This window comes from Lissotriton helveticus, chromosome 9 (genome assembly GCF_964261635.1).
Source record: "Lissotriton helveticus chromosome 9, aLisHel1.1, whole genome shotgun sequence".
NCBI lineage: Eukaryota > Metazoa > Chordata > Amphibia > Caudata > Salamandridae > Lissotriton > Lissotriton helveticus.
In genome coordinates this window covers 1,181,430,085-1,181,457,087 of record NC_136070.1, presented here as the reverse complement: position 1 = coordinate 1,181,457,087, position 27,003 = coordinate 1,181,430,085, and positions in this window count along the sequence as shown.

The following is a 27,003-nucleotide window of genomic DNA, read 5'->3' as shown; positions in this document are numbered from 1 at the left end:
TTTTAGGGGGCATCCGAATAAAGCTAGCTCTGTTCTGCAGATAGCCTTGCCCCGATCACCATGACTAATTCTTTTTTAAATGGATTGTTTTAAATACCGTTTTCGATTTTAATGTGAGTGGTATGTGAGAGTGTATTATGGACATTTTGGAGAGACATGCTGTTTTTATGTTTCATGTAACTTCTATAAAAAAGTTTCTTTTAGACCAAAGCAGAAATAGGAGGGCATCACAGTGACTATTTGCAGCAATATTGGTGTGCTGCTGCTGTGTTAAATGTTGAAAACACGAGTCATAATCCCTGAATATTGATGTAAACACATTTAAAATGTGGACGAATGTTCCTTGATCACATAACATGCCTATCCCTGAGGCCTGCACTACTGGGCACTCTGGTCCACAAAAAATGCATGTGCCAAAGGTTTGAAGCACTGGGGTAATATCAGCTGGCTATTTAATATGTATATGCCAGAGGCATGTGGTAGTGGGCAAATATCAGCTGCCCATATGATGTGCATAGGCTTTCACAACTTGTCATATATAATATACCAACCAAACAGAAGCCTGCACAAGTAGGCATTTCTGACTCGGTATGTAACTTTTACAGACCACCATTATATGCGCCTTAATGCTTAAGTCATCTGCACATCTGAAAAGTGTAATTTTCAGATACCATGCTACAGCATTACATACTGTGCATATACAAAGGGTCTGCACTGTATACTATCCGCATATCTGTGACATTACATTTTACATTAGCATATAATATGTGCACATTTTAGACACCTGATATAGCATATATTCAGAGGTTTTAGATGTCCATATTGGGCCTACTACAGGACTGAATGATGTAAATGAATCAGTTACAGGCAGTGCATATGCCAGAGAGGTGCATACTGTGCATCTAGCAGAGTCTAATATTCTTTATGTGTTAAATGCCTTCATAGTGGGCTTGTACCTCTCAGATCTATAATACCATATATTTTTTGGTAACAAGATGTACATATATCAGTGAAATGGAAATTCTCAGAGCAAAATAATTGAGAAGTGTGTAAGGTTTGGCACTCTCTTCTGGAGTAGTGTGGCTCACTGGTTAGAGGCTGCAGGGCTGAGAGCAGAAGTCAGCCCGGGACCAGGGTTCAATTCCCGACGCGGCAGGGTCGTGGACCTTGGTCAGCGGACTCGATAATTCTCGCTTCGGTGCTTACTCTAATCAGGGGTTCCACTCGGCAACTCTGGGCATTAGCTTGCCTAATCTCCACAACGGCCCCACCAATTCCGGGGATGCCTGGCTCCACCTTGGGGACTCCCAGCAAGGGACCATCCCACAGGGAAAGCCAGGACGGGTTCCCCAGAGTTATACAGCGCTGGGACGCCCCGTTGCTGGGGCAGCTGTGCGCTTTACAAGTATACTACATTTACATTTACATTTACATCTTCTACTAATTGAATGGACCGGGCAGATTAGGGTGTTATTTGAAAATAAAGCCTGGGGAGGAACAAAACACAAGAGAAGTAGATAGTAATTCCAGCATTACTTTAGAGTAAAGCCTGTCATGGTCAGAAAAAGTTCATTATCTGCGATTCCAAGTTATGACATCTAGTCTCTTTTGTGGGTCTGTCTTGATTTTATTAACAACGTGTTTTGCTGAAATTCAGATCGGGTATTACATCTGGCTTTTAGTGCCAGTTGAGGATGTGGGTGGAGCAAATACAGTAAGTGGGTTGAGCCAGTGGAGGAAGTGGGTGAAGCTGGGAAGTGGGTGTGGCCTCTTACAAAAATTTGAGCACCTGTACTTAATATTTTACAAATTAAGCACTGCCGATATGAGGGTCGCGTCATCACTGCGTGTTCTGTGTGTGCTATGCCTTGATTGGCGGTGTGTTCTTAACTTCATGTGGCATCTGACTTTATGGTGTTTTGGGAATGTGCGCAAACACCTGCCATGTGTGCTTCATTGGAACCACTCTCCTGGAACCATTGTGGTATAGCTGTAATTATATGAGGGATGGACCTGAGTTTCCTTTTCGCATGTTTGTCTGCCAGCTGCATGCCAAGCCCACCTGTGATCTGTCAATCAGTAACCTCAGTAATCTAGGTTGAAGAGCCTGCCTGGCCACATACTTCTGAGTAAGGGTAGATGAAGAGTTCATGACAGGTGAATTTGATCTTAGTGATGCGATTTTGTTCTTATGTATGAATGTATCATTACAAACGTTGGCATCAACTTTATCAATATTAACATCCCCCTATCCAGCTGAGTTTTCAACTACATTATCTAACTCATACTTCATGACAGTCACAAAATTGGGAACTTCTTGTTCTTCTGTTTTAACTATTACTATTCTCCTAGTTACTAGCATTGTACCCAATTTGAGGACTGCGTTTTTACATGCTGAAACCCCCAATTGCAGAAAACCACACAAGAAGAAAAAAATATGAAAATGTGCAACAATGACGTGCACAGTCCTATTAGCCAATAGGGGAGCTAGGCAAACAAACTCATGTACCATTCCTGCTCAGGGGCACCTACCTCCTCATGCATGTCTCTTTGTAAATGGTGCAATGCTTTGATGGCAAGAGTCACAGTCCTGTTATCCAGGTCATTGACTGGAATAAACATGCAGCAAGATGCACCGATCTTGGCACATACTCCTCCCTCTTCTGCAGCCATTAAGTCCAACACATCTCAATGGCAGATGGCTCTCAGTTCTTCCTTGATTGCATTAAGGCTGAGCTCAGTGCTGTTCATCATCTTGAGCTTCTTCCCCCTGTTTATTTGTAACCAGCAGTCGTTTGCTTTCCTCTGAATGGTGAAGAAGGGTATGGACCCTCTTGTGTTTACTAGTGTGTCAGAAAACAGTCTGAATTCTTCCTGTATGGTCTTCTATTGAGCCCAGCCAAAATAATCAGTTCTTTTTTCCCGAGTCTGATGCAACAGATTCAACTTTTTCTTTAGTGTGTGTTGGTGCACCTCTGACAGGTCTTCTCCGGGAATGACCAGGGCAGGGATGTGCATGGTGACAAGGGAGCAGAGGTCACACCATCAGCAGATGAGCTGAGTGTAGGCAAACTTGCCGCATTGCTAGTATGTATCCATCAGTGTGGAGTGCCCCATTGCATATCTTGAATGTGCAGTATTGTGCCACCATTTTCATTTGATCCCAGTGAAATGGTTCCTTTACCTCTGAAACAGAATGAATACAGTGTATGTTTCTGTACAATTAGGGGCTGCCTCTTCCCTTCTAACCACATATATCTATTGACCTCAGCATCCCAGATTTCCTGACATGGGGTATCTATGCTGTTGTTCAATTTTCCTCTATGAGACTCATTTCCCTGCGCATCATGGAGATGGATGGCCCTACACTGGAACTCCATGTCTGGGGTTCATTCTTTATTAAAGAAGACAGCCCCAGATATGCTAAGGGCCACCCTAGGACCACAGATGGAAGCGGGAGTGGACGTGTTTGTGAATTGGTGTGGTGGTTTTGCTATTTCTAAGAATCTCTTCTCTGGAAAGTCTTGGGGCCAAGCAATATCATTCCCTATGGTGCCCCTCCTGTGCATCCTATCTAGCTCAGTTTGAATGTCGCTAGGCAAACAGGTAAAATGCAGTGGGATTAGTCTCGTATTGGGTCAGATTCACTACTACTCTTTGGGGCCCTCCTCTGTTGGGTTGTATTTTAGCCCTAATTCTACATGAGTAAAGGTGGAGAAGACATTTTGCTTTTTCGGGGTTACCGCTTGGGACAAGTAAAGCCTGTCTGCACCTATTGCATGAGGTATCAGCATAAAGACGTAACATGATCTGGCTGATGTCTGGGAGCCGCTGGCTGTCATGTGCTGATACCATGTGTTGTGTGAGAGGGCGCTGTGTAGTGCATGTGGAATGCTAGTGTTGGGTTCGGTGTAATTATAAGTGATATGGGAGAGGTCTCTATGCAAGCGTGGTGATAACTTCAGGGTGGACTCCATTTAGACTAGACAGTTATTTGGTGATGAATGGATTTGTCAGCACCCATAGTAAACAGAGGGTACACAGAAATGCAATAATACATAAATTATGGAACATTGCAGGTCTTGGGATGAATCCAGGGGAGATGTCTGTAATCCTCTGGTAATTGGGAGTGTCTTTAGTTAACAAACTTTGAGTCAAAAAAGTTCACAGTACAGTTCGCAATCCTAAATTCTCACACTGATTTGGGGTTTCTTGGTTTTGACAGTTCAAGATAAAAAGTTCACTGCAGTTCACAGGGTTTGCTGTGGAAGGTTTTAGATGTACATCGGAGAGGTGGACCCACGCATTTGTCCCTTCCACCTTTAGGGCAGTTGGTGTTGTGAAGACTACATGGTTGGGCCCTTCAAACTTGGCTTGCTTTCACTTCCTTACAAAATTGTGAATGTAGAATTCTTGTCCAGGTTGAGGTGTTTGGTATGGTAGCTTGGTGATGGTGCACTTGGAGGTCCAGTGGTGGACTTGCTCGAATAGGAATCTGGCGTTTTTATTAATTCAGAGATATACATGCAATTCGTCCCCCAATGCTTGAGAGCTAGTGTCAAAGCTCAATTTGGTCTGTGTTTTTAGGATGGGTGTTCCCATCAATCTACCAGTCGCGATCTGGTGTTGTGTAAGGTGGTGGTCACTACTGGGCGTGCTTCTCAGCGCAAACAAGGCTAGGGGCGGACAGAGCAGCCATTTCTTATTAAGGTGGGGCAAATTTTGCTTATTTATTTTCAACAGGCCGTTGAGTCTCTCAGCAACGCCGTTGCTTTGGGGGTGATACATGGAGGCCAGTTTATGTGTTATTCCCCGAAGGCTGCAAATGTGATTGAACATGGAGTTCACAAAGTGCTTTCCATTGTCTGACTGGATGACATCTGCATTCTTATAAAGCACAACTACTCACCCTGAGGGTCTCAAGGGGCTGGGAGTGGCAGGGGGGATGGGTCTGCAGTTCAGTCAAAGAGCCAGGTCTTGAGGTTCTTCCTGAATTGCGGCAGCGTTTGTGATAGCCTGAGGTGCAGAGGCAGGGTACACTCCCCCCATATGGGTAATACTTCCCATGGCGTCACCGTACACAAATGGACCAGCTTTGATCCAGGGGCAGATACTCCATTCAGGTATCTGCAGTTAGCACATTGATCGATCATATTGATATAGTCGCTACGTAATGTCCTGAAAGACTCCGTTGGACTTGGGATAACTGATGACACGACCTTGAGTGTAGGTTTGGGTGAGTATAAATTGGTAGACGGTGTATCCGTTTAAATCCATTGTCACTGTTTCGACAAGGTTGGGGATAAACCAGTCGTATTGGAATTCTGCTGTCACGTGGTCTTTTGCTGTTTGTGCTGATAAGAGTAATTGGGGCAACGCTATTTGGACTAGTCTCTGTGGTCTTTTGCTGTTTGTGCTGGTAAGAGTAATTGGGGCAACGCTATGTGGACTAGTCTCTGCGGCATAATGGGTATCCTGGTTGGTGGGTGTTGCTTTATAAGGTTGTGTGCGGTCTGAGTGCAGCCCCTGGCTACACATTGCTCATTCTCATCAGGTAATGCTGTTTTCTGCAACTCCCTCAAGTACAACCCTGCTGTTTCTTTATAAGGCTTGTCCTGTGAGGGTCCCGTCTCTGGTTCCTGTTGTAAAGGAAGCACATGTATCTCTTTAATTATTCCATAATATGCCCTTTCCACAAACTGGTTGATTAATGCATTCCCCCAGGATATCACATCCTTGCCCCCAGAATGGGCTGCGCACTTCACAACAGCCATGCATTCAGGTAGGGTTAGTGCCTTGATTAATATGTCTGGGAGGTCCCTGTGCACAATGGGTGTGCTGTCTGATTTCAGGAACCCTCGTCTTTTCCACCGTCCTATGGTAGAATGCACTGTGGTGGTGACATAACTGAATCTGAGTAGATCATTACTGTTTTTCATGTGCTTTGGGTAAGGGCTTCAATAAGTGCTGCCAGTTATGCTGTTTGTGCTGAAAGGTGAGGGAGACGAGTAAGCTATACAGTGACTTGAAGTTTTTCTGAGGGCACATGACTATGGACCGTCACTACTGTGCCCCGTGTGTCTTACCCTAGTCTCTTGGTCTATCATTGAGCAGCCGTTGATGAACAATGCTTCACTGTCCAGGATGGGATCCTCCTCTGCCTGGCTGATCCCCACTGGGGTATATGTGGCACATTCATGGATCTCCTCCCCTGCTGAACCTCATGAGCTAGGAAGGTGGCTGAGACTAGAGGGCACTGTAATATTTTTAATGATGGCCTGGAGAGCCTCAGTTCATAACCTGAAACCTGTTGTGTAATCAGAATGCTAATGCTCTTCTTCTGGATACCTTATCAGCAGTGCCCCATCACAATGGAGGTGCTTTTTATTAACAGCAAAGGCTGCAGCGGCTAGAGCCTGCTCACATGGGAAATGACTCAGCATGACAGTCTACGAGCCTTCTGTAGTACGCAAGGAGTTTGTGTCCCAGGGGATACTTCTGTGTCAGAACATCTGACATGCCTCACCCATCTCTGTGGCTACACAAGAAGAATTCCTTCCTATAGTTGGGCGTTTCTAGCACAGGGGAGTGCATTATCTCCAATTTGAGTTTGCCTAAGACTTTGTGCAATTCCGGCATCCAAGCTAGATCCTTGTGGCCCACTTTCACCTTTTTCATGGCCTTGAGTAAGGGGGCAATGAGCGTGCTGTAGTCAAAGATCAATTGGCGAGCGTAGTTGCATAGTCCTAAAAACTTTTGCATACCCTTTTTGTTTTTGATGGTGGCTTAGCCCTGATAGAATCTGCGCATTCCGCTGTGATCCGCTAACAAGCCACTGAGGTTAGTTGGCCCAGATAACAAACCTCCTGTTGTACATACTGCATCTTCCGCTTCTCTACTTTGTACCCTCTCTCTGCAAGTGTGTCCGGAGGGTTATCGTGTCCTGATGATATAGGCCCTCAGAGGAAATGCATAACAAGATGTCGTTAGCACACTGTATCAGGGTACTGTTTGATTGAAAGTTAGCGAGGTCCTTCCTCAGTATTCGATTGAAGATATTGAATGACTCACAGTACCCTTGTGGTAGCATCCATTATATCAGCTGAACTCCTAGGAAAGTGAACGCAGGCAGGTACTGACTGTCGGAGTGCAGCAGAATGCTAAAGAAGGCGTTCTTGCTGTCTATCACAGAATAATAGTGGGCATCTGCAGGTATGTTTGTTGCTATGATGGAGGGGTCTGGCACTACATGGAATTCCTGGACCATGATATTATTGAGGGGGCACTGTTCCTGCACTAGGTGCCAGGTCCCTCCTTTACTCTTTTTGACCGGGTAGATCTGGTGTATTGCAGGGGGAGACCCCCATGTGAAGGACCTCCTGATCAACAAGTGCCATGCCCTCATCAGCTTTTTTGGGAGTGGGTATTGATGAACCTAGGGTTGGATGGAACCTTCTCATAGAGGTATCCTTTTCAGTTTGGCGGTATTGATGAGCCCAAGTCATAGGGTGGCAGAATTGCTGACAAGCCTTGGTCCTGCCAAGTTAGTAATACCACCATGGGCAACGGAGCCCTATTCAACAATTCCACCCAAACCTTAATTGGCAAAGATGATTTCTGAGGCCCCTGGACACTCACAGTTGATCACCTTTTACCTCCTGTATACTGAGACTGGGCATAACAAAGATGATACATGCACAATTGGTTGGTGGTCAGCAGGACCCTGTATTTGGGCCACATCTCAATGGCCTCCAAACAAAACACTCCCTGTGTAACATGAGTTTGTGCAGCGGCTGTAGCGTCTAACCCAGTAGTTCCAATGCATTAGCAATGATTGTGAGGACTGCGTTTCTGAAGTCCATCAGGTCTGTGATGTAGCTCCTATCAGCCTGTCTGTACAATATGGTCTTGATGGGGTAAACCCAGAGGGTTGGGCAGGTCATTGTCCCATCTTCTGAGAAATTAATGGTCATGTTTAGTTTGGCGATAAAGCCTCTTCCTAGGAGGTTAGTTGGGGATGATGGGTGATATAGCAGCCGTCCCTTTACATGGCCACCTCCCACATGTATCTCCAGGGGAGGAAACCATCATACCCGTGCCTGAGAACCCCTGCATGTCCATGGAGTCTTTGGCTAGGGGGATGATCCCTTCCTTGAGCCATGACTTCTTGCTCCTGTGTCAATCTGGTTCTGGGAACAGAGGGGTAATTGCGACCCAGTCCCTGCTTTAGGAGAACTCTGTATTACTTCCTCAAATCCTGCAACTATGTGCTTTATCCTCTCTGAACCACTGCAGCAGCACCTTTATTGGTGCTGCAGCCTTCTGCACCATTGTAGCCATAGCTGCTGTGACCGGGACTGTCTGCTCCCAGCTTAGGGATTCAGCAGTGATGTGCTGGTTCCATCCCAACCTCTTCCTATTCTCTCTCTCTTTCCTGGACCTGCCTCCTTTGCCACCTTACACGCCATTTCTGCATGTAGGGGAAATTCCAATCAGGATATTCCCTTCCATATCTGATGCAATCATCTGCCATAGCCAGATCCTCAGGCTCAAATGATTTTCCTCTAGGACAGACCTGGTCAAATTGGTTCCCCTCCTTAGCCCAGTCGTCTTGCAAGTCACAGACTGCATTGCAAAAAGTTCTCCTTCTTCTCTTGCTAATATCTCCCTCGGATTCAGCCTATAATTGTTATGTGCTCGAGCCCAGCTGTGGCCACCCTCGTTGTTGGATCCCAGAGGGCTGGACCCCCTCTCCTCACTCTCACTAGTTGTATAATTGTTCAGGACTACCATGAATCTCCTTGTTATACGCTGGGTTTCGATGGGTTGAACACGATGGACGGGGAGTTGAAATTCTGGGAACTCTAGCACAGCACTGGGGTAGTGCTGGGATTGAACAGTCCTGCTGGCCAGTTAGAATCTCATCCCTGAACCTAACAGTTTGTTGTTCGGCTCCCTCATCTGGTGCGTTGGTATATCCTAATGCGGGAATAGCAGGCATCAAGGAGAGCACCTCCATTCCTGCATATGGCAGGGGAGGTGCGAATGCCTTTCTTATTTTCTGTGCATAATTCTAAGAGTGCCTCTCTCCTGTCCTTCTTTTGCCCTATGGATTTGGTATGTATGTGTGTTTTCATGTGTTCAATTTTGTTAGTGTCAAAGGTTCACTCCTTTGGCCATGGAAATGCATGTGCCTACGTGTGTGCTTGCCATTCGTGGCAACACTTTTTAGGTTTCTTAACCTGTGTGGGGAACCTGCTTTTCATATGTTTTAGTGGCTATTGCATGATACGTTGGGTACTTTTTAAGGGACAGATACGTCCTATTTTTTCTAGTTTTAGGGAATACATTGGTTGTGGGGAAATATATACACAGGAATTGCTGGTTCGAACTATTTATTATGAGCTCAACGCTTTTTACAGATGCATCAACATGAACATTTCACAAACAGCAATGCATATGAAGCTTCACAACCTAGAGAAAAGTGCAATTGTTAGAACTTAATTCTGCAATAGCAGAATTTATTTTGATATGAAATAACGATTGTGAGAAATAGCAAAGTCTTCATATAGCATATTGAGACAACGACAAAAAACAAAACGCAAAACAAATTTTTTACCATTTACCACTTCTGTTATTACCGGCTCCAAAAGCGCAGAGATACTCCAGTTGGAGTCGATTCAAGCGCTATACAAACCAGCAAATAAATAAATAAATAAATAAAATACAGTTGGATTAATTTACCAGTACCACAGCATCAAATCATCGCAACATCAAATATACCTTTAATCTGTTTCAATACTATAATAAGGAAAAATTAACAGAGAGAAAATGATGACTGTCAAAGATACCTAAGCCCACTGCTAGCACATGCTATCGTGTGACCCTGGGTGGTATATTTGATTACATTAGCCTGATAGTCTGTCAATATCGGCTAAGGGACAAAGAAAATGAAACATTTTCATGGGGAAAAGGAATAACTCGGAGAACCACAAGCCTCTCTTGGACAAACAGAAGCAACACCGGATCACACAGATCCAAATCTTTTTCTCTAATGCTTAAAACACATCCTGTATCAAACCCAGGGGCCAAGCATACCATCTTTATCACACCCAGCATTCTGAGCGAACAACAGCTCCCACTTCTGTCAGATACTAACAGCGTTATGAAACCGGTAGCATTGAGAAAACCCTTTTAGACTAAAAAATAAGATTGAGGTGCTGGCCTTATAATCAAACCCAGGGCCCATGTGTACCACCTGTGTCACATCCAGTGGGCCAAACGGTGAGGCCTCAACCCTTTATCACACCTAGGGGACAACGGTACCACCTGTGCCATGCCCAGGGGCTCACGCGACAACCAATATTCACCCTTCCTAGCGTGCCTAGGTTGACCTTCGAGGTTATGCCTCTGAGGCCGCCTTGCAAATCATCAGTTCAGACACATAAAATAGGTAATATGCCAGATTTCTGTCAGTGGCAGGGTGCTCAGGTTAAATTTCTGCACTTTTTCCTAGTTTATACCAAATGCTGGGGCTAAGGATCAGATGAAGTCTCTTACCCAAAGCTGGCAGCTGCAGGGCGGACCTCTGACACGCGGATTCAGCAGAAGTTCCAATTTGTTGGGTGTCTGCTCACCTTCTTTGCTTCACAAATGTGAATCAGTCTGGGCGGGGTCCCCTTCCTTCAGTTGCAGTTGGTTCCAAGCTACCAATCTCTCCTATCTGGCTTGCCATAATGTTGCTGAATTATGAATTTACCTTGAAAATACTAAAGACAAGAGGCGTTTGGCAATACAGGAACAGATGACTTAATTAAACACTTTGGGTCGGGAGCACAGTTACAGAAGTGGGTCTTAGGACTATCTCAAAGTACAATCAATATGAACACGGTTTTATACATTTGTTTGGGTATCATAAAATACTTTCGGGGATCTTTTTTTTGGCAAAAGAATGCCGTCCTTGTCTGTGGAGTCATAAATAAGGCCACTGATGACAATTGCAGGTGGGCCTTGACCTTGCGTGTATACAATGTAGGCAGTGGGTAACGTGTCCAGATGTCCGGCATGAGGGTTGCGTGATCACTGAGTGTACTGTGTGTGCAGAGTCATGATTGGCTGTGTGTTCCCAACTTCATGTGGCATCTGACTTTATCGTGTTTTGGGAATGCCACCCCCTCCCCCCGGTAATGCGTGCTTTATTGGGGTCTATCTTTCTGGATCATTCTGGTGTTGCTGGGCTTATCTGGGGGCTGGACCTGAGTTTCCTGTTTGCGTGTTTGTCTACCTGCTACGTGCCACCCCACCTGTGACCTGTCAATCAGTAACCTTAGGCCTAGGTTGCAGAGCCTGCATTTGACCGTTCTTCTAAATCGGGGTTGATGGAGAGTTCATGACGGGCGAATTTGATAATAGTGATGCGATTTCATTCCTATGTACGAATGTATCATTTTAAACATTGGCATTGATTTTATCAATATCAACAAACATGCTGGTGTTTTTTCACAACTGTTAAAGCCCATCAGGCCCCTGCAGACACCACACTTTCTGAGCCGCCTGTACAGAAAAAAAGTACCATGGAGGGAGGCATTTTTTCACAGGCGCAGGGGGCCAAGACGCCTGTCCCGCAAATCATGGCTCCCGAACCCTTTTACAGCTTGTTCTATGATTAACTCCTCGGCAGCTTTCCTTCATTACTTTTGCTGATTTATTCTGCCCCTCGGTTTCCATCAAACATGTCTGCTAATGGCAGCCAAAATCTCTAGACAAAGGTCCACAGTGTTTTGCTGGACCTTAGAATTTCTGCTGGGGATTGAAAGCCTTTGATCAGCCTTATCGGGAACTCCAAAGGCACTCTTAAGCAGGCCCTAAAAGTCCCTTTGCATGCAAACTTATGTCGGAACCTTTACCTTCTTCTAATGTTGTAACTTTCAAAAAAGCAAAGAGTAGATAGGAGTGTGCATATTGCTACTGCACGTCATGCTGGCATGGCACATATGTCAGATCATGAAAGCTGCTACGCATATCCAGGAACAGCAATCTGCTGGGTTCATTTGGGACAATAAAAGGCCCGGGCATCAGAAAAAAAAGTCCAAAACAATTTTTCCACTGTTGCTCACTTACTTGTTTCATGATTCTTATCTCAACTAACCTGAAAGTGCAACCAATCAATCAATAAATTAAGCTTTATTCAATTAAAAGAATAATCATAAAAGCACATAGAACAATAAAAATCTCATGTTAAAAATATGAATTAAAGGCCACGGAATTATGAGATAAATTATACAGTACAGATTCTTACATGAGGATAGTCTTTCAACAGTTAAAAACTGATTTTTTTAAAGGACGTGACAGCTAAAGTTATAAGTTCTTCCCCCAAAGAATGCATAACTAAAAGAGCAGGACAACATTGTGTCAAGCCTAATGTTCTGAGCACCGGGAGTTTCCACCCTTTTCTCTTGACTGTATAAAATTTACAAAAGAATAAAACATGCAATCATTAAATACACACTAGTGTTGAAGAACGAGTTTAGTTATAAAAAAAAAGAGAAAGGCAGCCTTCATATTTTTTTTCCAGCTGGGACTATTACAGTCCTATGGGAGGAGATAAGTCAGCCATGGAGTTAGCAATTCAAGGACAATGGCTACGCATAAAAGGAAACTAGATTAACAAACTTCTTTTAGAAAGACAAACATTTCATAACTAAAGACATTTTACTTAATTTCCAGTCCCCCTTCACAAAGCAAGTGCTTCTGACTTAAGCAGCTCCTAGAGACCTGGCACACCTGAAGGTGTGATGGAATGCAGGTATGTCAGCCCATGGTTATAAGAGATAATTAACATGGGAAGAAGATTACCAATTGGTCCAGATGCAGCGCAGAGACAACCTTGTGTGCAAGTAAGATACTTAAAAACATTGCTTGTCCCACTGTACAATTTACACACTGCACGAACTGTTGAACAATATTAATTCAGTAAGATATGGATCATGTTTTTCAATATTTGAAGTGTACGCTGTCTCAGTTTTCTTATTAACCTTCTTGTATTTCACATTTGCTTGAAAATCCACCATTTGCACAATCTTTTTTCAAACTGTCTCGGGGATAGAACCCCCTTTAAACCCCTTTATGATAGTTGGGATCGCTCGTTATGCTCGCTTTCCACCGGGCACTCATCCCAAACTTTTATGCCCCACCACTTTCAAATGTCAGTCCCCACTACTGAAAGAAAGCCAATTGTGAAACGTGGAAGCCAACATGGTTGACTAGCCATAATGTAGAGATGGGTCTAGGAAAACTGCCATTGACCTAGTAACACGTTCATGGTAGAAGCCTGTTGATGGTTCTAAGTATGCATGTAATGATCAAAACTTGAACATTTCTCAATGTTTTTGTTCTCTTCTTTGGTGACATATTCACCATTAATAACTATTCCTTGAATTCCTCTCAGAGCTGAATCTCTGCCCTAGAACCATCACTGTTCCTGTGGCATACCATTCAGTTTCAGATATATGCCATTCCACTGCATCATAACAGCCATCAGGGTCATATTTTGCCCACTGGCAAAGATGTATGACTCTCCTCTATATAGTCACATCACATAAGGATTTTGGAATAGTTTATCAAGGTTCCAAACTTCAGTGTCATTGTTTACCCTTTAAAGCCACGTTGGATTATTTTTCAGGGCTACCCTTTACTGCTCTTGGTGAGAGTGGTTAGTTCACCACCAGCACTCAGCTGGTTGAAAAGCTTTCCCCGCTCCTACTCTGCTATCTTTGTGACTGCCTGGATGTGTACATTAATCATGGGTGGCTTTCTTTAACACTGGACCCTAACCCATTCAAGGCCTGATTCACAAATATAAATGAACACGTTTGTGAAAGGTTATGCTTTTTCTGTATTCACAAAACTGCATTTTTGAAGTAAGTTTATGATTGTGGAGACTCCACAGTCGGGGTGCAGAACTCCACACAAAAAATGATAGGACAGGCGTGTATGTACTTTCATTTAAGGCTTCATGATACTCTTCCTGACTTCCTCAGGAGACAACTCCACCAGTCCAGATTTTGGTATCAATCCTACATAATCCTTAATTAATAGGGTTCTCCTTTTCATAAGCATATATAGACTGAACGGACTAAAACCAGTTATCTTATTGGAAGAGATAGATCCTGTAAGTAAAAGATATCTTTTGAACTGCCAATTCCCAATGCAATTTGATTTTCCTAGCTAATGTTATTATACCCTTAACTACGTAGTTATAATACTCTACTCTGCCATTCCCTTCTGGTTGATACACTGTTCCTTTTCAAGAATGTTTGCACATAATCTGGCACAATTTAATGACCATTGCCACTGACAATACTTTTAGGTAGTCTCTGTCTTATAAAAGAACGTGTCAAACAAATTAGTAACCAACTGCGTATCAGCTTTCTTTTCTCTCTTTCCATATCCAACTGTTAGACCTAGCATCATTGGTGTGGTTTTCCTCCTTGACTTTTTGCCTTCAACCCTCTTGTTTGGCTTACTTTGATTTTGATGGCTTCAGGACTCTGCACAGTTTACCACTGCTAACAAGTATTAAAATGCTTGTGCTCTCTCCCTAAAACATGGCAGAATTGGCTTATAACAAAAAAAAGCATGTTTAATTTACTTATAGGTCCCTAGTAGAGTGACACTACCTTTTCCCAGGGCCTGTAAATTAAATGCTACTACTGGCCCTGCATCACTGATTGTGCCACCCACTTAAGTAGCACTTTGAACATGTCTCAGGTCTGCCATTACCTGTGTGCAGTTTTCAAACTGCCATGTTGGCCAGGCAAAATAAACCTTTTGCCATGCTCAGACCTTCCTTTTTAATACATGCACATTCCAAAGAAAGTTACAGATTGCAGAAAATAAGTTCCTTTGCGGACTTTTAGCATTACCCATGCAACTTGGGATGGGATTCCTGGAAAATCTTACTGGCGTAGCCCCTTTATTATTATGGGTAAAACTATGGCGCACCGACTGGGCCATTTTCTCTAGGCAAGTTTTGAGGGACTGTTTGACCTAGACAACATGATTGCCATTCCACGGATGGCATACGTAAAAAATGTTTTTTACACTTTAGGTTTGAGAGCCCTCTGACTTCAAAGAACACATAGGCCCTCAGACAAAAGGAAAGGTTAAAGAGGCTTTTGCCTCTTTCAGAGAAGAAATTAGAATGACAAAGTCTCTCACCTCAAGTGCTACTATTAATTTTATACACTTTTTTTATGTTCCCGTAATTGATTCTTAGTTCATTTGGATGAGAGGTCAGCAGCATAGATTTTGTTTGACAAGATTAAGACTAAATATAATTCATTATTTAGTTGCCTTTCCTTTGGTTGGCTCTTGGGTTGCCTTGGGCACAAAGTATCAGTGTGATGCTGTCTCCATTTAATCCACTGCACACTTCATTGTGTTTTGCACATTGTACGGCTCGATAAGATCTCAATTTTTATGCCCAGCACTTTTGCACAGTCACTTTACCTCATACAAAGAGGGTTAAAGATTTTTACAATCCTTGGCATCCCCAGAAATCTGCCATGCAACCCTTAGTTTTATAAATTCTGCTATAAAACTCAGGAAATCCTATCCAATATAAACCTTTCTGTTTAATTGTGACACTCTTGTTGTTTTGATTTTATTTTTAAAAATGACGATTGTATTTGTTATAATTGGTCATGAACCTTGTATTCATCCTGTGGCTTTTATGTCCAGTATATGGTTGAATGTAGATGTTTTGACTACATGCACATCACCCGTAGGGTAGTCTCTGATTAGCCCAGAGAGCAGGGTGCAGTGTATTTAAAATGAGGGACATGTACTTTTGAGTTTTACTTTTTCTGGTAGTGAAAAACTCTAAATTAGTTTTTTACTACTGCAAGGCCTACCTCTCCTATAGGCTAACAATAGAGTAACCTTATTACATCTAATAAGTGATAGTTTCTAAATGGGAGCAGGTTGCCTGTTCATGTTTGGTGTCTTTGGAATTGCAATGAACAATACTCTCTTCAATTTTGAAAATGGCACTTTGGAAAGTTTAAAAACAACAATTGATGGACAGAATGCAGAACAATGTCATACATTCACCCCAGTACAGAGATCTGGGCCTAAATCCATCGTTTTTTTGCTCACCATGCCATTGCAGTTTGAACCCAGCCATCTGCAAATCAGTCTTGACCCTGTGCCCCATGGGAACTGTCCAGCCCGAACAGCCAAGCCAGATACTCCCTGGATGGGAACAAGCATCCTAGGACCGGTTTCAGGCTTTCAGCCCTCATCAGCCAGGATAGCTTGATTCCAGTGGCATGGAGGGCACAGGACTCACGTCTGAGCATACCCGTCCCACTCGGGGTGACAAATGAAAAAAACAACAATTGATGGACAGAATGCAGAACAATGTCATACATTCACCCCAGTACAGAGATCTGGGCCTAAATCCATTGTTTGTTTGCTCACCATGCCATTCCAGTTTGAACCCAGCCATATGCAAATCAGTCTTGACCCTGTGCCCCATGGGAACAGTCGAGCCCGAACTACCAAGCCAGGTCCTCCCTGGACTGGAAACAAGCACCCTAGGACCGGTTTAGGGCTTTCAGTCCTCATCAGCCAGGATAGCTTGATTCCAGTGGCATGGAGAGCACAGGACTCACGTCTGAGCATACCCGTCCCACTCGGGGTGACAAATGCAAAAACGACAATTGATGGACAGAATACAGAAAAATGTCATACATTCACCCCAGTACAGAGATCTGGGCCTCAATCCATAATTTTTTTGCTCACCATGCCATTCCAGTTTGAACCCAGCCATATGCAAATCAGTCTTGACCGTGTGCCCCATGGGAAGAGTCCAGCCCGAACTGCCAAGCCAGGTCCTCCCTGGACTGGAAACAAGCATCCTAGGACCGGTTTCGGGCTTTATCCCCTTTGGTATAACTTTTGGAAAGTTAGCATTTTCCTGCATTAGTCATTTAAGGCCTGTCTCTAAGGGCCTCATTACGGGTTTGGTGGTGCGGGAGCAGGGCGATTCACCACCGTCCCACTCCGGCACCACCAAACCCGAATGCTGCCCTCCAGATTATGATACAAATCATTGTCTGGTGGGCAGCCTTGGCAGTCCCGCAGCAGCACAGTCAATGAGCCTTAAATACCATCCCACCGTTCCAGCACGCAGGGACTGTAAAGTCCATGCCGGACTGGAACTGGGGGGGGGGTTGCATACAAGGGAACACAACATGTGCCTCCTTGCATGCACGTACTTACATGGGGCATGGGCATGGGGCTTTGTTACCCACTGGCAGCTTTTACATGGTTGTGCTGGACGAGATTACATGGTTGTGCTGGACGAGAAACTCAAAATATTTATTGGTGCCGCTACAGCACTGCCAGTATATTCTGAGACCCCAACTAACACACCACAACAAGAGAATGTGGTTTCCTGTTGGTTGCGGAAGTCAAAAGGCAGTCCGGCTGGCAAACTTATAATACGGCAGTCAGACCGCCAGTGCAGCGGTGGCTGGACATCCACCAATGCGAGTCTGGGGGTCCATGGACCGCCAGACCTGTAATAAGGCCCTAAATCACAAGACTGGGTGTAGTTGGCAGCTGGGCTTTGTGCATTCTACCTAGACAGCCACCCACAAAAGGGGGCCTAGGTGTGACTGGATGGGCCATCACCGGCAGGATGGGAGGGCGGAGCTGGGCACAACCCTATCTACACCTGAACAGGCTGTGTTGTGCCTCCACGTAAAGGGCTGCATACCCCCTGTAGTTAGTCTGGAGCCAGGACAGGGAAGGCAGGATGCCTGGGGACTTCAAAGGGATACCTATAGAAGGTTCTCCCACTTTAAAGGAAGGTGTAGCTATAACGATTGGACCCCATACACTAACTCTGCAGTACACTTCTGGACCTGTGACTACTCTGCTAGGAAAAAGCACTGCTCTGCTGCTGAAAGGACTGCTACTCAGGTGGACTGCTGCTCTGAAGTAACTGATGCTTTGCTATCATGACCTGCTCCCTGCTGCCCTCTTGCCTGGTTGAGAAGGACTAGACCTGCATCTGTTGAACCCAGGACCACAAAGTGACTCCAAGGGCCAGTTGGCTGGCCTCCTGAGTAGAATCCCAGGAAGAGAAGTCTCCAGCAACTTAACCCAGCCCTGGGACTTGGCCATCTGTGAGTCCTGCCATGCCATGAAGTGCCAACCCAGTCCTGGACCCTTGGGAGTGGACTTGTAGGTGCTCAACAAACTCATCTGTGGACTGGGAATTGAAGCATTTCCTCTGCTGTGAGGGCTCTACCAAAGCAAGGAATCTGCATTTACCTCACAGCCCACATTGGAACTACTGATGTGCGAAGCTTCCCCCGATACGGGCCCTCACATCCAAAATTCGTCATTGACAGCAGCCTCGACGATGTAGCAGGTTCATGCATTGCAGCCTCATAGCTCTTCAGAACTGATGTATTTCCTTGACTGAGCAACGCATCCTTGGTGCCAGAATTCACATCGCAAGCCCTCATTAAGAGGATCCTCACAAATGACGCTGCACCTCGCATCGCAACTCTGCAGCACCTCAGAACTGAGGCATCACACTGACTGAGCAACGATTCCTCTGTGCTGGGCCTCGCAACACTGCACCCACGAATTAAGGCACTTTTTATCAGTGTGCCTCACTGGGTCCCTGTAGCCAGCCTATGCTCCATCACCATCAGCCTGAACTTTTACCCAGTCTTGCATGACCAGATATCCACTGCTGGTGCTTTGTGCTTTTTGGAGCTATTTTTACTGAAATCTTAAAACCTATATGTAACCGGTTGTACTGTATTTTTTGTTGTTGTTTTGGTCTAGTTTAATGAATACAATTTACTCTATTTTTCTAAAAATGTGGTGGTATTTTTCCTGCTGCATAAATACTCCACACATTACCTCTCAGGTAAGCCTAACTGCTCTGTGCCAAGCTACCATAGTGTTGAGCACAGGTTAATTTGGGGTTTGCTTGGCCTCACCCTGACAAGGATTGTGGTTGCTGCTGGCGTAGGGTTTCACCCTTGTCTGCCTGTAACCCAATTTCTCAGACCAGCCATTTGGAGAAATGGTCGATCATAACAACTAAAAATCCTACTTCACCATTCTCTTTCATCATGCCCATGATGTCAAAGTAAATCCCCTTCCATGGTATGCTGGCCCACTTGATAGGACAAAAAAGAAGCCTAAATGATCTTTGTGTTTTTATCAGAATTCTTACATTCTACATATTCAGTCACAATCATCTCTGTCTACTTATTCACCCTGACCACTAATACAAATTCTTCACACCTGGTACAACACACAAATGTTCCTTAAGAAATATCTCCAAAATTCTCTTCTTTAGCCTTTCAGGTGGCACCACTCTGTCTCATCTTAACAACAACGGGGCATATTAGCAAGAACCTCGTTAAAATTATCGCCGTTTTAGCGGCAGGAAACTACCGCTGAAACGGTGATAATGGGCTTGCTAATATGCGTTATAGAATTCCAATAGAAACCCTGGTTAGATGTGCAGGACATCTAACCTGGGCTTCTATTGGAATTCTATAACGCATATTAGAAAGCCCATTATCGCCGTTTTAACGGCAGTTTACTGCCGCTAAAACGGCAATTATTTTCACGATGTTCTTGCTAATATGCCCCAACATTCCTTCAACAGCCAACTCATCGTTCACTTCCCAAGAGGCTAAGAGCTCCTTCTCCACACTTTTCCTCTCCAGCGAATGCCTTTCCACAAATTCCCTCACCTGCAACAACCTCAGATCCTATTCCAAGCCACTTTTCTACTCCGCCTCGCCTATCTCATTCATCATTTTGTCCCAAGGTCAAGTAGCTTGCCATTCTTCCTACCTATTCACTAAAAGGCCTAGGCTAAATTTACATTATGCCAGAGTAATTTGAGAAATTCCAGGAATTTCACATTACACTTGTAATGCAAAATTCCTAAAAGTACACCATTACGCCAATGCAATTAATTAAGTGCTATTCACAGTAAAAAAAAAAAAACATTAAAGCACCATTCATATGGGAACAAAAAAATGTGGGTGGATGCAGTTCTCAGTGCTTTATTTTAAATGTATCCTAGTGTCAAAAATTGATGCAAGGACGCATTTCACACAAAAATGATGTATTTGCATTTTCATAATTACGTTTATGTTTGCACAATTTTTTCAAAAATTTCACACAGTTATGCAAAAGCAAATTACACAAACTTCGCATTTTGCTATTCACAGGTACTTCCTTTGTAATGAATGGCATGCAAGTCAATAAATTAGCCACTTTCCTTCCGGTACATAATGCACCCCATAAGTGTAATATAAGAGTCTCATAGACATTCTTGCAATGCAGGTTGTGGCATTAAATAAGACATTACCAGTAAAAACTTTAACCAGACCTTGGTCACACTCTAATATAACAGATGCCTCCCAAATGAATTGTCAGAAGTGCTCCAACACACACATAGCCTAGAACCTCCTTATCTATCGCTAAATATTTTTCTTCAGGTAGAGTCACACAGTGCAAAGTAAATGATATAACAGTTTTCTTTCCCCACCTCCTTTTGAGAAGAAAAACTCACCAAAAGCCATGCAGCTAACAGTCATAGTTACTGTGCCTTTCATATCAGTGGCATAACATTGAAGAACAACCACCTGAAAAATGTTGTTTGTAATATTACCGAATGCTACTTAGCACAACAGTGACTATTCAGACGTTGCTTTAGCTTAAAGCCTTCCCTAACACATAGGTTTTTTTAATGCAAAATTCCCCACAAACTTTGCATAGAATTCTGATATATCTAATAAAGCCCTCAAATCACACTTGATTCACAAACTGCTCTTTGTAGTACGTTTTGTATCCATGATATTAGCAGCCACCTCTCCATAAGGAACCTACCTCCACTGCACCCATCCTTTGGGTGAATACAAATAAAAAGACAATGACATCCATCAACATCCATCAAAAGGGCCTCACTTCTGATACAACAAATTTATTTAGCACCATTCAAAACCTTACAGATAAGCTTATACGAGTTCAATCAATGATTTATGTTGTTGTATTGCTCATCATTCACAAAGCCTAAAGCACTCTGTCAAAATCACTGGTTGATTACATAAATATATATATTTTTAAATATTGGTATTTAATTATAATCAGTAATGTCATCAATGATGTCATGTAATATGCCATGAGTGATGAGATATGTGAGGCCATAAGCAGTTCAGGATGGGGGGGTGTTAGATTTGGGGGTCTCTAGTTGGCAGAGGTAGGTACTTGTGACAAATAGGGACCCTTGCCTCTAGTCAGGGTAAGGGGGTACACTCAAACAAATAACCCCTGCTCACCCCCTTGGTAGCTAGGCAAGAGCAGACAGGCTTTTCTCACAGGCAGTGTGTAAAGTATGTGTGACCACATACAGTAACCCAGTGACAACACTACAAATGGACACCACACAAGGTTTATATAAAAAATAAGTATTCTTTATATAGACTTAACACTAGACCATTAAATGAGAAAAATCCACAATACTATACTTAAAAATGGTAGTTTTAGCTTAGTTCAGTTCAGTTCTTAAGATGCGACACTTTGCGTCAATGTACCTTACGATGCTTTGCGCTTCCACAATAAGCAATGTTGCAGCGTTGGAAATGCGGCAAAGTTCCGGTGCAAAGAAATAAAGACGTGAAGATCTTCCAGATGCAGCACGCTTCTCCGAGGATGCGAGGAGTCTAGGTTCGATGCGTCAGCTGCAGCGGCCACACCCTTGTTCAGTGATGCGACAGCAACAGCCTTGGCTGTGGCACTCTTCTCCGACGTTGCAAGAGGCTTCCGCACAATGCGACAACTACAGAGCCGACATCCACGATGCGACGGTAGCAGCTCCGACGGCGGCGCGCTTCTACGGGGATGCGAGACGCTTTTCTCCATGCGGTGCAATACGACAGCTCCAGCGCTGACATCCACGATGCGATGGCAGCAACAGCGAAGGTGACACGCTTCTCCTTCGTTGCGAGACTTTTCTCCTGATGCGGTGCAATACGACAGCTATAGCGGCGATACCCTCCCTTGGAGTTGCGACGGCAGCAGCAGCGACGGCGACATGCTTCATCTTCGTTGCGAGATGCTTCTCTCGATGCGGTGCAATACAACAGCTACAGCGCCGACATTGAAGATGCGAGGGCAGCAGCAGCAACGACGACACACTTCTTCCTCGTTGAGTCAAGCTTCCAGCTTCTTGTGTCACGCAGTCCCTCAGAAGGCCCAAAACAGCAGCATGCACTTTCAAAGAACCCCGGGGAGCTGGGGTTTGAAGTCTGTTGTCCCAGTCCACCATCCCCTTTTATATTGTCCCTGAGACTTCAGCAGGAGGCAAGCTCTGTTCCAAGCCCTTGAAGATCCTTCACAAGTTGAAAATAAAGCACACCAAGTTATTTCTCCTTTCTTTGGCAGTCAGGCCACCACTGCAGTTCAATCCCCCTAGCAGCACTTCAGCTTAGGGATAGTCTCTCCTCAGTTTCTTCAGGTTCCTCTCCTCAGCAAAGGTTTCTTCTTGTAGTCCAAAAGTTATCTAATTTCTTGGGATCACAGTCCCAATATTTATACCCCCAAATCCCTTGTTCTCTGAGGGGAGAGGGGCCTGTGCCCAGTCCAAACCAGTTCTGGAGCACGCTGTTTACATGACTCCTTCTTTCCTTTCACAATGCAGGGCAGAAACATCAGACTCCTTTTAAGGAATATCTTTCATTCTCTCGCAAACCACAATCTTTATGTACTCCTATCCTTAAGTACACGTCTAAGATTCTTCCACCCACTTCTTTGACTTCATTTTTTAGGTATCCTATATGGCATAATACTTCTATTTTAATAAATAATAAGCTGATTTTTTGGAAATCTTGGAGAAATCGGGGCCTTATTTGGGTACACCATCTATACAATCAAACTCAAGATCAGACTATTTCTTTCTCACAGGCTGCTGCTTTTTTCCATCTCCATCCAATTTTCGCTCTAAATATCTTAAGTTAGTACAGGCACTTGAACTAGCTCACACAAATCACATTACCTCCGCCTCTACTCCTTGTCCTGAACCTATACATGTGACTGCACTGCGACCCGTATTACTCCATGATACCAGCGCTTCTAAAATCTATAAGCTTCTAAACAGTCCATCTGTTCCAAGCATTAAAACCAAGACGGAAGTTGCATGGGAAGAAGTTTTGAAAGTTTCTTGGCCTGTGGAATTATGGAATAGACTTTGGCTTAAGTTACGCAAATCCTCTAGAGCTGCAAATACCACCCAGACAATCTTTTTTGTATATAATCGACTCTTATTGTCGCCGCTCGTTCTTAGCACGAGACATTATGATACCTCAGATAAATGCTGGACTTGCTCCTCACCACGTGCAAACTTATTTCATTTACTTTTTAATTGCATCCTTGTTCATAAGTTTTAGACTAAAGTATGGTCTCAAATTAACGCTATTTTTCCTCCAATCACCCTTTTTCTATTGCTCATATTTTCTTAGGCAGTATTTCTCCTATTTGGAAAGATTGTGACGTTAACACTAAAATAATAGATTTACTGTTAGCAGTAGCCTTCCAACAAATAACCACTAATTGGAAGGATTTTACAAAATTATCGTATCAAGCATGGTGGTATGCCATTTGCTATAACCATCGACTAGACACGACTTTTGTTTATCCACTCCATTTAGCACCAAAACGAAGAGACCTCTGGGACCCGGTTGCATTATTTATTGACTCAAGTGCTGGCCGCTCTCTGTCTGAAACCCCCCTTCAGGAAGAAGTACCTAAACCTCCAGGACTTCCTTCAAGTTAATGTTTTCTGAATTTATTTATTATGTTTAGCTCAACATTTTTCACCTGTTTAATTTATTATTAAATATTACCAGTTCTTTATGGCATATTGCTAGGTTATTACTCACTGATTTATATGCCTGCCAATTTTATTTGCTATACTGTATGTTTTTTCTTATTTTTACTGTAACTATTTCTTACATACTGTTCCCTTATTTATATTAATAAACTTATTTTGAACTTAAAAAAAGAAACATCAGACGCCCCACAGGAGGTGGAGCCAGCATTGTGGAGGAAAAGCACAGCCTTGGAGCACTTTGTTGACAGGATTCCTTCTCTTCTTTCACTGTGCAGGGCAGAGACATCAGCCGCACCCCAGGAGGTGGAGCCAGCATTGTGGAAGGCAGGCACAGCCCTATTCAAGGTTCAGGTGCAACTCCTCCCGCCCATCTAGATACAGATCTCTCTATTCACCACTGGGCTGACTCATTCTGTCTCCTGGAATCCCCAGCCCTGTCACTCACAAACTCCAGACAAGGAAAACACAACCTAGCAGAGTTAGGCTTGAAAGGTTAGGCAAGAAAATGCCTACTGTCTAAAAGGGGTATTTTCAAACACAGAATGGTAAAACAAACTTCACTAAAAGATGTATTTTATCATTCTGAGTTCAGGCATACTAAACTCGAATTTCCACCATGTTCTCGGAGTCAGTTGGGATTATAAGAATGTAATAATCTAACTGCCCATTCTGGCCTATGAAGAACAGGTAGCCTTGCGCGGTAAATGGTCAAAATATCGAATCCAAAATATAGACAAACCAAAATATCGAGTCCAAAATATAGAATGGACAAAATATCGAATGGACAGAATATAGACATCAAAAATATCGTTTTGAAGGTAAGTAATGTAATATCGATTTTAAAAATATAGACAGTCAAAATATCGAAGTACATAATATAGTTTATTAAAAATATCGAATTTTTAATAATATTGCAATTTTTTAAGTGTTTTTATGTTGGTATATGTGTGAAAAGTGTATATATTTTTGTAATTTATTTTAAGTAATTAATTTTATGTTATTTAATTATTGTGTAATTTAAATCTGTAGCGGGTTGTGGGTTTATAGGGGAATAGGGTGGGAAGTAATTTAATTATAATTAATTAAATATGTTAATTAATTAATTGGTATTTATTTAGAATAAATTGTTAATTAATTTTTAATTGGTTATTAATTAATTCTTAATTGATAAATATTTTTTATTAATTGATTAATTGATAATTATGTAAATTAAATTAATTTATTTTCTGTAGCGGGTTGTGGGATTATAGGGGAATAGGGTGGGAAGTAATTTAATTATAAATAATTAAATATGTTAATTAATTAATTGGTATTTATTTTGAATAAATTGTTAATTAATTTTTAATTGGTAATTAATTAATTCTTAATTGATAATTACTTTTTATTATTTGATTAATTGATGATTATGTGAATTATATTAATTTATTTTCACTAGAGTGTGATTAGTAAAATCTACCCCTATGCTATCCAACGCTTTCCCTACTGTTGACCAAGGCACCCCACATAGACAAAGTAGTCGATACCTGCATAGGTCTTATGAGAAGCCTAAGGAAAATATTCAAATGGCTACCCCTGCCTTACCGTAAACCACTGATACAAGGCCTAATCACAAGCCGACTTGATTATGGCAATGCACTTTTGGCAGATGCGAATGAAAGTATACTAACCAAACTGCAGACACTCCAAAATGCAGCAGCTAGACTAACTCTCGACCTGCCCCCACGCACTCCCTCTGCCCCATGCCTGAAGAAACTGCACTGGCTCCCAGTCAGAAAACGCATAAGGTTCAAGATCTGCTGCCTAGTGCACAAATCAATAAATGGACAGGGCCCCAAATATCTAAAAAACAAACTTCAGGGATACTGCCCGGAAAGAACACTGCGCTCTTCAAACAAAAATCTCTTAAAAATACCAAGAGTTCGAACTGTAAGAAATGGAGATAGGAGCTTCTCGAAGGTTGGCCCTACGGCATGGAACTCCCTGCCTATGGCCTTAAGATCTAACCAGAATCATAAAATCTTCCGGAGAGAACTCAAAACACTACTATTTAAGGCAATGGCGTAATACCCCTTTTTTCTGCATCTCCCAAACCCTCTGTCAGCGCTATGAGACCGAATGGTGATATGTGCGCTTTATAAAAATTAAATACATACATACATACATACTGTTGCACTCTCTGGAGTAGGAATACTAATTTTTACCCCTACGCTATCCAACGCTTTCCCTACTGTTGCACTCTCTGGAGTGGGAATAGTAAATTTTAACCCTACGCTATCCAACGCTTTCCCTACTGTTGCACTCTCTGGAGTGGGAATAGTAATTTTTACCCCTACGCTATCCAACGCTTTCCCTACCGTTGCACTCTCTGGAGTGGGAATAGTAATTTTTACCCCTACGCTATCCAACGCTTTCCCTACTGTTGCACTCTCTGGAGTGGGAATAGTAAATTTTTACCCCTACGCTATCCAACGCTTTCCCTACTGTTGCACTCTCTGGAGTGGGAATAGTAATTTTTACCCCTACGCTATCCAACGCTTTCCCTACTGTTGCACTCTCTGGAGTGGGAATAGTAATTTTTACTCCTACGCTATCCAACGCTTTCCCCACTGTTGCACTGTGTGGAGTAGGAATAGTAATTTTAACCCCTACACTATCCAAAGTTTTCCCTACTGTTACACTCTCTGGAGTGGCAATAGTAATGTTTACCCCTGCGCTATCCAACGCTTTCCCTACTGTTGCACTCTCTGGAGTGGGAATAGTAATTTTTACCCCTACGCTATCCAACACTTTCCCTACTGTTGCACTCTCTGGAATGGGAATAGTAATTTTTACCCCTACGCTATCCAACGCTTTCTCTACTGTTGCACTCCCTGGAGTGGGAATAGTAATTTTTACCCCTGAGCTATCCAATGCTTTCCCTACTGTTGCACTCTTTGGAGTGGGAATAGTAATTTTTTCCCCTACGCTATCCAACGCTTTCCCTACTGTTGCACTCTCTGGAGTAGGAATAGTAATTTTAACTCCTACGCTATCCAACACTTTCCCTACTGTTGCACTCTCTG